Raw genomic sequence first — 13,700 nt, forward strand, 5'->3', positions numbered from 1 at the left:
CTTAGGAGGGGCGCGCCTATAGGGGGAGTCCAACTAGGATTCCCAATCCTAGTTGGAGTCCACTTCCTTTTCCAAGAGGGGGAGAGAGGGAAAGAGGTGGACGAGAAAGAGGAAAGGGGGGGGGGGGCTCCCCTAGTCCAATTCGGTTTGGGCTAAGTGGGGCATGTGCCTCCACCTGGTTGCTGCCTCCTCTCTTCCACTAGGGCCCATGAAGGCCCATTAATCCCCGCGGGGGTTCCGGTAACCTCCTGGTAGTCCGAAAAATGCCCGAACCTATCCGAAACCTTTCCGGTGTGCAAACATAGCCCTCCAATATATCAATCTTTATGTCTTGACCATTTCGAGACTCCACATCACGTCCGTGATCTCATCCGGGACTCTAAACAAACTTCAATCATCAAAAACACATAACTCATAATACAAACCGTCATCGAACGTTAAGCGTGTGGACCCTATGGGTTCGAGAACTATATGGATGCTCATATTGGCTCCTACAAATTCTACAAAGATCTTTATCCGTCAAGCCGCATAACAACATACGTTGTTCCCTTTGTCATCAGTATGTTACTTGCCTGAGATTCGATCATCGGTATCATCATACCTAGTTAAATCTCTTTATTGGCTAGTCTCTTTACTCGTTCCGTAATGCTTCATCCCGCAACTAACTCATTAGTCACATTGCTTGCAAGGCTTATAATGATGAGCATTACCGAGAGGGCCTAGAGATACCTCTCCGATACACAGAGTGACAAATCCTAATCTCGATCTATGCCAACCCAACAAACATCTTCGGAGACACCTGTAGAGCATGTTTATAATCACCCAGTTATGTTGTGTCATTCGATAGCACAGAAGGTGTTCCTCCGGTATTCGGGAGTTGCATAATCTCATAGTCTGAGGAACATGTATAAGTCATTAAGAAAGCAGTTGCAATGAAACTATAATGATCATAATGCTAAGCTAACGGATGGGTCTTGTCCATCACATCATTCTCTAATGATGTGATCCCGTTCATCAAATGACAACAAATGTCTATGGTTAGGAAACATAACCATCTTTGATTAACGAACTAGTCAAGTAGAGGCATAGGGACGCTATGTTTTGTCATGTATTCACACATGTAATAAGTTTACATGTAATACAATTCTAGCAACAATATAAATAACAACTTTATTATTGCCTCTAGGGCATATTTCCTTCATTCACTCACTTGCACTAGTGTTAATAATCTAGATTACACAGAAATGATTCTAACACCCATGGAGTCTTGGTGCTAATCATGTTTTGCTCGTGGAAGAGGCTTAGTCAATGGATCTGCAACATTCAGATCCGTATGTATTTGCAAATCTCTATGTCTCCATCCGCGACTTGATGCCGGATGGAATTGAAGCATCTCTTGATGTGTTTGGTTCTCTTGTGAAATCTGGATTCCTTTGCCAAGGCAATTGCACCAGTATTGTCACAAAAGATTTTCATTGGACCCGATGCACTAGGTATAACACCTAGATCAGATATTAACTCCTTCATCCAGACTCCTTCATCTGCTGCTTCTGAAGCAGCTATGTACTCTGCTTCACACGTAGAGCCCGCCACCACGCTCTGCTTGGAACTGTACCAACTGACAGCTCCACCATTCAATATAAATACGTATTCGATTTGCGACTTAGAGTCATCCGGATCACTATCAAAGCTTGCATCGACGTAACCATTTATGACAAGATCTTTGTCACCTCCATAAACGAATAACATATCCTTAGTCCTTTTCAGGTATTCAGGATGTTCTTGATCGCTGTCCAGTGCTCCACTCCTAGATTACTTTGCTACCTCCTTGCTATACTTATAGCAAGGCACACATCAGGTCTGGTACACAACATTGCATACATGATAGAACCTATGGCTGAGGCATAGGGAATGACTTTGATTTTCTCTCTATCTTCTGCAGTGGTCGGGCATTGAGTCTGACTCAACTTCACACCTTGTAACACAGGCAAGAACCCTTTCTTTGACTGATCCATTTTGAACTTCTTCAAAACTTTATCAAGGTATGGGCTTTGTGAAAGTCCAATTAAGTGTCTTGATCTATCTCTATAGATCTTGATGCCCAATATGTAAGCAGCTTCACCGAGGTCTTTCATTGAAAAACTTTTATTCAAGAATCCTTTTATAATATCCAGAAATTCCATATCATTTCCAATCAAAAATATGTCATCCACATATAATATTAGAAATGCTACAGAGGTACCACTCACTTTCTTGTAAATACAGGCTTCTCCAAAAGTCTGTATAAAACCATATGCTTTGATCACACTATCAAACCATTTATTCCAACTTCGAGAGGCTTGCAACAGTCCATAAATGGATCGCTGGAGCTTGCACACTTTGTTAGCACCCTTTGGATCAAAAAAACCTTCTGGTTGCATCATATACAACTCTTCTTCCGGAAATCCATTAAGGAATGCAATTTTGACATCCATGTGCCAAACTTCATAATCATAAAATGCGGAAATTGCTAACATGATTCAAACAAACTTAAGCATCCTTACGGGTGAGAAGGTCTCATTGTAGTCAACTCCTTGAACTTGTCGAAAACCTTTCGCAACAAGTCGAGCTTTGTAGACAGTAACATTACCGTCTGCGTCAGTCTTCTTCTTCAAGATCCATTTATTTTCTATGGCTTCTCGATCATTGGGCAAGTCCACCAAATTCCACACTTTGTTCTCACACATGGATCCCATATCAGATTTCATGGCCTCAAGCCATTTCGCGGAATCTGGGCTCATCATCGCTTCCTCATAGTTCGTAGGTTCATCATGGTCTAGTAACATGACTTTCATAACACGATTATAGTACCACTCTGGTGTATACCGTACTATGGAAGACCTACGAGGTCCGGTAGTAACTTGATCTAAAGTTTCATGATCATCATCATTAGCTTCATCACTAATTGGTGTAGGAATCATTGGAACTGATTTATGTGATGAACTACTTTCCAACTTGGGAGAAGGTACAATTACCTCATCAAGTTCTACTTTCCTCCCACTCACTTCTTTCGAGAGAAACTCCTTCTCTAGAAAGGATCCATTCTTTGCAACGAATATCTTGCCTTCAGATATGTGATAGAAGGTGTACCCAACAGTTTCCTTTCGTTATCCTCTGAAGACGCACTTCTCCAATTTGGGTTCGAGCTTATCAGGTTGAAGCTCTTTCACATAAGCATCGCAGCCCCAAACTTTAAGAAACGACAACTTTGGTTTCTTGCCAAACCACAGTTCATAAGGCGTCGTCTCAATAGATTTTTATGGTGCCCTATTTTAAGTGAATGCAGCCGTCTCTAAAGCATAACCCCAAGATGATAGCGGTAAATCAGTAAGAGACATCATAGATCGCACCATATCCAATAAAGTACGGTTATGACATTTGGAGTCACCATTACGCTGTGGTGTTCCAGGTGGCGTGAGTTGTGAAACTACTCCACATTGTTTCAAATGAAGACCAAACTCATAAGTCAAATATTCTCCTCCACGATCAGATCGTAGAAACTTTCTTTTCTTGTTACGATGATTTTCCACTTCACTCTAAAATTCTTTGAACTTTTCAAATGTTTCAGACTTATGCTTCATTAAGTAGATATACCCATATCTCCTCAAATCATCTGTGAAGGTAAGAAAATAAATATACCCGCCATGAGCCTCAACACTTATTGGTCCGCATACATCTGTATGTATTATTTCCAATAAGTCAGTAGCTCGTTCCATTTTTCCGGAGAACGGAGTTTTAGTCATCTTGCCCATGAGGCATGGTTCACAATCACCAAGTGATTCATAATCAAGTGATTCCAAAAGCCCATCAGCATGGAGTTTCTTCATGCGCTTTACACCAATATGACCTAAATGACAGTGCCACAAATAAGTTGCATTATCATTATAAACTTTGCATTTTTGGCTTCAATATTATGAACATGTGTATCTCCACGATCGAGATTCAATAAAAATCGACCACTCAACAAGGGTGCATGACCATAAAAGATATTACTCATATAAATAGAACATCCATTATTCTCTGATTTAAATGAATAACCGTCTTGCATTAAACAAGATCTTGATATAATGTTCATGCTCAACATTGGCACCAAATAACAATTATTTAGGTTTAAAACTAATTCCGAAGGTACATGCAGAGGTAGCATGCCGACGGCGATCACATCGACCATGGAACCATTTCCGACGTGCATCGTCACCTTGTCCTTAGCCAATCTTCGTTTAATCTGTAGCCCCTATTTTGAGTTGCAAATATGAGCAACAAAACCAGTATCAAATACCCAGGTGCTACTACGAGCATTAGTAAGGTACACATCACTAACATGTATATCAAATATACCTTTCACTTTGCCATCCTTCTTATCCGCCAAATACTTGGGGCAGTTCCGCTTCCAGTGACTAGTCCCTTTGTAGTAGAAGCACTCAGTTTCAGGCTTGGGTTCAGACTTGGGCTTCTTCCCGGGAGTAGAAACTTGCTTGCTATTCTTCTTGAAGTTCCCCTTCTTCCCTTTGCCCTTTTTCATGAAACTAGTGGTGTTGTTGACCATCAACATTTGATGCTCCTTCTTGATTTCTACCTCTGCTGCCTTTAGCATTGCGAAGAGCTCGGGAATCATTTTCATCATACCTTGCATATTAAAGTTCACCACGAAGCCTTTATAGCTTGGTGGCAGTGATTGAAGAATTCTGTCAATGACACTATCATTAGGAAGATTAACTCACAGCTGAGTCAAGTGGTTATGGTACCCTGACATTCTTAGTATGTGTTCACTGACATAACTATTCTTCTCCATTTTGCAGATATAGAACTTGTTGAAGACTTCATATCTCTCAACTTGGGCATTTGGTTGAAATATTAACTTCAACTCTTGGAACATCTCATATGCTCCATGACGTTCAAAATGTCTTTATAGTCCCGATTCTAAGCCGTAAAGCATGGCACACTGAACTATCGAGTAGTCATCACCTTTGCTCTGCCAGACGTTCACAACGTCCACAGTTGCATCTGCAGCAGCCGAGCACCAAGCGGTGCTTCCAGGACGTAATTCTTCTATGCAGCAATGAGGATAATCCTCAAGTTACGGACCCTGTCTGTGTAATTGCTACCATCATCTTTCAACTTAGCTTTCTCTAAGAACGCATTAAAATTCAAGGGAACGGTAGCAAGGGTCATTGATCTACAACAACATAGACATGCAAAAACTATCAGGACTAAGTTCATGATAAATTAAAGTTCAATTAATCATATTACTTAAGAACTCCCACTTAGATAGACATCCCTCTAGTCATCTAAATGATCACGTGATCCAAATCAACTAAACCATGTCCGATCATCACGTGAAATGGAGTAGTTTTTAATGGTGAACATCACTATCTTGATCATATCTACTATATGATTCATGTTCGACCTTTCGGTCTCAGTGTTCCGAGGCCATATCTGCATATGCTAGGCTCGTCAAGTTTAACCCGAGTATTCTGCACGTGCAAAACTTGCTTGCACCCGTTGTATGTGAATGTAGAGGTTATCACACCCGATCATCACGTGGTGTCTCGGCATGACGAACTGTTGCAACGGTGCATACTTAGGGAGAACACTTATACCTTGAAATTTAGTAAGGGATCATCTTATAATCCTACCGCCGTTCTAAGCAAAAATAAGATGCATAAAAGATAAGCATCACATGCAATCAAAATATGTGACATGATATGGCCATCATCATCTTGTGCTCATGATCTCCATCACCGAAGCATCGTCATGATCTCCATCGTCACCGGCTTGACACCTTGATCTCCATCGTAGCATCGTTGTCATCTCGCCAACTATTATTGCTACTACGACTATCGCTACCGCTTAGTGATAAAGTAAAGCAATTACATGGCGATCGCATTTCATACAATAAAGCGACAACCATATGGCTCCTGCCAGTTGCCGATTACTTTGTTACAAAACATGATCATCTCATACAACAATTTATATCACGTCTTGTCTTGACCATATCACATTACAACAGGCACTGCAAAAACAAGTTAGACGTGCACTACTTTGTTGTTGCAAGTTTTACGTGGCTGCTATGGGCTTCTAGCAAGAATCGTTCTTACCTACGCATCAAAACCAAAATGATTTTTTGTCAAGTGTTCTGTTTTAACCTTCAACAAGGAACGGCCGTAGTCAAACTCGATTCAACTATGGCTACTATCTTGCGTATGGCATCTACCCAAAGTGGCAACCATTTGTGAAGCCGTTGAAAAAACCGAAAGGTAAGAAAAATCTTGATATCCACAATGCTCAGGAGGTGGCTAGAAAAGATATGGAGAGAGCTTTTGGGATTTTGCAAGCCCAATTTGCTATTGTGAGAGGACCGGCTAGATTTTGGGATCAAAAGATGCTTTGGTACATCATGCACATTTGTGTGATCATGCACAACATGATCATCGAGAATGAACATGGCCAAGATGTAGACTACTCTCACTATGAGCTCTTGGGACATCGCGTGCGAGTGCGGTGGAGGGCTGCCAGGGTGGGCCATTTTGTTGCCTCCTATCATGCCATTCGATGTGCCGAAATGCATGATGATCTTCAGAAGGATCTCATCGAGGAGTGGTGGGCATGGAATGGCCGACAAAGAGCATCATGATTTGTGCATTTGATGTTGCATTGTTGAAATATTTGTTGTATTGAAAGATAAACTATTTGTTTGAGTTGTAATAAGGAAATTGAACTATTTATTGTTGATTTTTTTGTTTGTGTTTGATCTTCTTGGTAGTGTTTGGAGTGCATATATTGTTTGTGCGAGAGCGCGCGCGCAATATTCTTGCAGCGCCTGCTGGAGCTACTCATACACGCTAAAGTTTACAGCGGCCGCTGGAGCAAGCGCTTTGCGCCGCGCAAAAACCGGCGATCGACGCGGTGCAAACACTTTTTGAGCGCGCTGCGCGTTGGGCGGCTATTGGAGATGCTTAACGTAAAACATGATTCCTTTGGGCGATGTATCTCTTATGTGGGCCTGCATGAGCCCACAGGATTCACCAGTGGGATGTTCCATTTGATTGCAAGTTAACAACAATGGGATGGCCTAAAAGGCCTATAATATGGTAAGCGTTTAGGTACGGCTGTCCGGCCGAACGCTTGGCCGGTCTCCTTCCTCACGCGCGTACGTCCAGTGCCAAGACCCACACATATCTTATCCCTTCCAACACCTTTTCCCTCTGTTTATACCCCACACATCGTCTCTCGCTCTCTTTCCGCTCCTCTTCCTCCATTAATCCCGGCCAGAATTTGTGCATTCGGCGAGAGCTCGCGACGGGACCTCCCCTAGCCATGTTGCTTTCTTCTTCCTCCTCCAGCTAGTGGGAAATAACAGCCGAACCTGTGCTGGTGTGAGCGGCTCCCTGGGGGATGTGTGGTGAGCGGGGACCGCGATGATGGTGCTAGGCAAGCCACATGCCAGAGATGCAAGAGAGGGAGGTGGGTGACGGCTATGCGGTGCATCACGGCGAGGCTGGGGGATTTGGGTGCGACTGGTGTCACCATTGATGGGAGCCAAGCATAAGAGCGTCGGCACCTTGGTAGCAGTAGCGTCGGTTGATACGTCTCCAACCTCTCTATTATTTTTTATTATTTCATGCTATTAGTTTAACAAACTTACATGCTTTTGATGCAATTTTATATCATTTTCAGGACTTACCAATTAACTTAGTGCCTAGTACCAGTTGCTGTTTTCTGCCTGTTTTTTGTTTTCCAGAAAATTTGTACCAAATAGAGTCCAAACACTCCAAAACATTTTGACAATTTTTTTCTTGACATCAGAAACCCTGGAAGCTTCGGAAGAGAACAAGTGTGAAGCAAGAAGATAGTAAGGCAATAGGGCATGCCTTGGGGGTATGCATGCCTGTTTCCTTGTTGTGCCTCACGTGGTTCTGTCTGACCTAATTCCAATTCTTAAATATTGGGAAACCCCAGAGAAGCCACTGTAACAATATTTCCGCCGCCGCAAGTGCCTGATCTTCTGCAACCCCATCTCGAAGCTCTTTCCGGTACTCTGGTAGAGAGGGAATTGATCACGGAGTGCTTCTACATCAACCTTGGTGCCTTCTGATGATGTGTGAGTTGTTAAATATAGACCTACTAGTCCATAGCTAGCAGCTAGATGGCTTCTTCTTTCTCTCTTTAATCTTCAGTCAATGTTCTCTTCGGAGATCGATTCAACGTCATCTTCTTTTGCGGTGTGCTTTTTGGGATCCGATGAATTGTGGGTTTTTGATCAGATTACTCACTGAAAGTAATTGAGTCTTTGTTGAACTTTATTATTCAAGATTATTATAGCTTTATATTTCTCTCTGACCTATCTGTTTGGTTTGGCCGACTAGGTTGATTTATCTTCAGCGATAGAGGTGCTTTCTAGTAGGTTCAATCTTGCGGTGTCACTACTAGGAAATAACTTATAGGTAGATGCTTAGCAGTAGCGTGGGGTAAGCGACCCACACTACAGGTACATATTAGTAGTAGCACCGGTGGGTGCATCATGTGCTGCTGGTAAGTGCGCCCCATGTACCACCCGGGTTGAGCCATAGTAATGGCGCCATGTTAAAACCCACCTACTGTGATGCCCATTACCTATAGCACGGGGCATATTCCTGGCGCTACGACAATTATTACACGAGGCTAGCTAGTGGACCCCATGATGTCTACTACACAACTTGTTCTTGTAGACCTGTGTTGGGCCTCCAAGCGCAGAGTTTTACAGAACAGTATCAAATTTCCCTCAAGTGGATGACCTAAGGTTTATCAATCTATGAGAGGGGTAGGATGAAGATGGTCTCTCTCAAACAACCCTGCAACCAAATAACAAAAAGTCTCTTGTGTACCCAACACACCAAATACAATGGAAATTGTATAGGTGCACTAGTTCGGTGAAGAGATGGTGATACAAGTGTAATAACGATAGTAGATATTGATTTCGGTAATAAGAACAGTAAAAAACAGCAAGGTAGCAAGTAACAAAAGTGAGCACAAACGGTATTGCAATGCTTGAAATCAAAGGCCTATGGTCCGTACTTCTGCTAAGGCAATCTCTCAACGATGCTAATCTAATTGGATCATATAACCATCCCTCAACGTGCGATGAAGAATCACTCCGAAGTTCCTATCTAGCGGAGAACATAAGAAGAAATTGTTTGTAGCTATTCTTTCCGATTGATCTATCGAAGACTTCATAATAAAATAACACCAAAACAAATTTAGATTCATAATAATCAATCCAACACAAAGAACCTCAAAGAGTGCCCTAAGATTTCTACCGGAGAGACAAATATGAGAACGTGCATCAAACCCTATGCATAGATTACCCCAATGTCACCTCGGGAATCCACAAGTTGAGTGCCAAAATATGTATCAACTGAATCAAAATAATACCCCATTGTCGCCATGGGTATTCATATGCAAGGCATATGTCAAGTGCTCTCAGATCCATGAAAGAATTCAATCTGATAAAATGAATTCTCAAAGGGAAAACTCAGTTCATCAGAGCAAGATAGAGAGGGGAAAACACCATATGATCCAACTATATTAACAAAGCTTGCAATACATCAAGATCGTGCCAAATCAAGAACATGAGAGAGAGGGATTAAACACATAGCTACTGGTACAAACCCTCAACCCCGAGGGTCGACTACTCCCTCCTCACAATGGTAGCCATATGGATGATGAAGATGGCCTCCGGTGATGATTTCCCCCACCGGCAGGGTGCCGGAACAGGCTCCCGATTGGTTTTCGTGGTTACAAGGGCTTGTGGCGGCAAAACTTCCGATCTAGGGTTATCTCTGGTCGTTTTGGAATATTTTGGAATTTATAGGCCGAAGAGGCGATGCAAGAGGCCACCGAGCACTACTAGGGAAAACCCTAGTAGTAGCGTCGGTTTTGAGGCTATCAGCAGCGCGGGCAGCCGCACTACTACTACGGCCCTAGAGCTAACAGTTAGTAGTAGCGCGGTCCGCACCCGCGCTACTGATGTTGACTATATCAGCAGCGCTTTTCTAGAACGCGCTACTATTAGTTAGTTGTAGTGTCTTCCTAGCCCCTCGCTACTGCTATATCCTTCACCATTTCCCCGCGCTTCCTACCCCGTTTCGGTTTCAATAAACTGCAATTTCCAAATATAGGTACTACTAGATACCAATTTCATAAAGCATTATAGGTATTAGGTAGTACTCCCTCCGTTCCAAATTACTCGTCATGGTTTTATTTCAAACCACGACGAGTAATTTGCAATGGAGGGAGTACTAGATAACAATTTCATATATAGTCAACATGCATCCTCAAGCAGTACTAGGTGATATCGACGACGATCATCATATGTAGTTCTAGATGATATCGACGACAATCATCATATATAGTTCTAGATGATATCGACGATGATCATCATATGTAGTTCTAGATGATATAGCCACACACACACATATATATGTAGTTCTAGATGATATCGAAGACGATCATCATCCTCAAGCCTGGGAGGTGGGTGTTCCTGATAGTAATTAGGATGGCCTATCCAACACGAAGATTCTTTCCATCGAGGAATCTCTTCCACCCAACCGAGTTTAAGTGTATGCGACCGTCTGTGTCCACGCGGTAAGTACAAGTTGTGACGGAGCCCCTTGCGGTAAGGCGTACTCCAACTAAGTCTTCTTCATCAGGCTCAATACCATAACTCACAGATAGGAACTTTGCCAATTTCTGAATAAGAAAAACATATCAATTAATAAATAGCCTCGCACATACTCTTGCAAATAAGTATATATGGATTATCTACACTATTAATAGTTCCTTAGATTCTACACTAATAAGCATGTGATTGGACTCTACACTAAAGCATATCATTGACTAGATTCCACACAACATATCATTGGACTCTACACTAAGGATATCATCGGATAATTTGCATTTGTAAGTATAACATACCATAACATGTCGATCGACCATGGTACATGTCAGGCGGGTCACGAATGGCACCCCGACAAAGTCAGCACGTGGCGGAATTATGTCCCATAGGTTGCACACCTCCTCCTCGCTCAGCCTAATTCTTTGAGCTACGATGGCTTCATGAAGTGAGTCCTCATCATCTTCATCGAGTTGGTCCTGATTATTTTCATCATCTTCATCATCATCCACCAAGTTGATATAAATTACAGCCAGCTTGGGTCTTTCTGCTCTGAAGTAGAAGCTGATCAACTCACCACCAGTAAGACGCATGCGGGCGAGGAAACGGGCCCATCCATCTCCTCCAATCTGCGACATATTGCGTCCTTTCTCGACCTCTATAGTGTACGGCCCACCAGGAGCCTCAAATGTCACAGTGTCTCCTGTCAGCTTGTTGAATTTCAACCTCACATTGCATGGGATGATCTATGTAAAAAAAGCAAAACGACACAATGTAGTAATGCCAACACTAAAAATAAAATAGTTGTTACATTTCATATAATTTCTTACCACCGCATGACGAAAACTCGGCTGGAAGTAGATGTCGAACAACTTACCAGTTGCAAGGCTGCTGGCGCGCCTTGACTTGCACAGTCAACATGATGGTGGTGGTGGCGCCATTTTCCTAAATCAATATGAGCAAAAAGGATTAACGATCCACTTAACAAGAAAGAAAAACAGTAGCATGTGATTTTCTTGGTTCTTCTTCAGTTATATTTTCATAGCTTACTAACACCTTCTAGAATAGAACCAACGGCTATCAACTAGCGTACTAAATCAACTAAATCAAAATGTTCTATAAATCAACTAAATCAACTAGCCTATTAAATCAACTTGCCTACTAAATCAACTAAATCAAAATGTTCTATAAATCAACTAAATCAACTAGCCTACTAAATTAACTTGCCTACTAAATCAACTAAATCAAATTGTTCTAAATCAACTAAATCAACTATCCTACTAAATCAACTAAATCATATGAACTAAATCAAAATGTTGCATATGAACTAGCCTACTAAAACAAAATGTAGCAGGGAGGAGGGGTTGTGGATGGAGGAGGGAGAAGGAGGGGCGACTAGAGGAGGGAGGAGACAGTAGGACAGAGGCGGAAGGGCGGAGCGAGGAGGGGCCGGCCGGCGGCGAGTCTAGGGAGGACGGAGGAGGAGGGCGGTATCGATTCTAGCAAGAAGGAGGTGACGACGGCGCAGAGGGAGGATGGGTAGGCGACGGCGGCCTGCAGGGGAGGACCGGCGTGGGGGGGGGGAGGTTGAGGGGGATATCGAGTGAGTGTAAGTGGATCAGATAGAGGAGAGCGTGGGTGGTGGGAGATAGCTAGTTTTAGCAGTAGCGCGCTATAGGTAAAGGTGCTATTGCTAAACTACCCAGCAGTAGCGCACTCTGAATTAACGCGCTGCTGCTAGAACTAGCTTCGTGCCGGGGTCGTGGGAATTATAGCAGTAGTGCGGCTTAGAGAAGGCGCGCTACTGCTACTTTTATTTCAGCAGCGAGTACTGCAGGAGCGCGCTAGTGCTACATTGCAGCAGCACCTTATTTTAAAACATGCTGCGGGTAAGATCATGTGTATAAGCTTTTCCCTAGTAGTGGAGGTGTGCACAACCCACTTGGGTGCGCCTGGGCTCCCAGGTGTGGCCTAGTGGGTTGTGCCCCCTCGGGGCTCCCCTCTGGTACTTCTTTGGCCCAAGTTGTCTCTTCTGGTCCATAAGAAATCTTCAAAAAGTTTCACTGCATTTGGACTCCGTTTGGTACTGATATTCTGCAAAGTAAAAATCAAGCAAAAAAATAGAAACTGGCACTGGCATTATGTCAATAGGTTAGTCCCAAAAAATGATATAAAGTTGCTATAAAATGATTGTAAAACATTCAAGAATGATAATATAACATCATGAAACAAGCAAAAATTATATATACGTTGGAGACGTATCAGCATCCCCAGGCTTAATTCCTACTCATCCTCGAGAAGGTAAATGATAAAAACCGAATTTTTGATGTGGAATGCCGCCTAACATGTTTATCACATTTTCTTTTATTTTGTAGCATGGACATTTGGACTTTTGTATGGTTCAAAGCAATAGTCTAGTTTTGACATGAAGACTTCAATACTCAAGCATATCAACAAGCAACCATGTCTTTCAAACTATCAACATTAAAGAAAGTTATCCCTAGTCAATCATGCTCAATCATTGATCCATTCATAAAACACACTCCCATATTAGCTACATCCAATACTCAAGTACGATCATAGAGCCCCTTAGTTGGTGCTTTATAAGAGAAGATGGAGACTGAATTAAAAATAAAAATTTCATAAAGTAAACAGATAGGCCCTTTGTAGAGAGAATTAGAGATTTGTAGAGGTGCCAGAGCTCAAAGCAAAAATTGAGATATAAAATTATTTTTGGTGGCATGCTTTTCCCGTCAACGAAAATGATCGAATAGTTCACAATACTTTCCATGCTAGATACATCATAGGCAGTTCCCAAACAGAAAGTAATGTTTATTCCTTTTTCCACCATTCTTTTACAAACCATGGCTAGCAGTATCCACGGGTGCCCTCTATACCAACAGTTTCCAAGGAATTTATCGATTGACAACATAAAGTAAATTTCTTTTCATTCCGGGACTGGGCATCCCTATTACCTTTTTCATACTCTCATGCACTAACAAATGAATAA

This window comes from Triticum dicoccoides, chromosome 4B, assembly GCF_002162155.2.
Source record: "Triticum dicoccoides isolate Atlit2015 ecotype Zavitan chromosome 4B, WEW_v2.0, whole genome shotgun sequence".
Lineage (NCBI taxonomy): Eukaryota > Viridiplantae > Streptophyta > Magnoliopsida > Poales > Poaceae > Triticum > Triticum dicoccoides.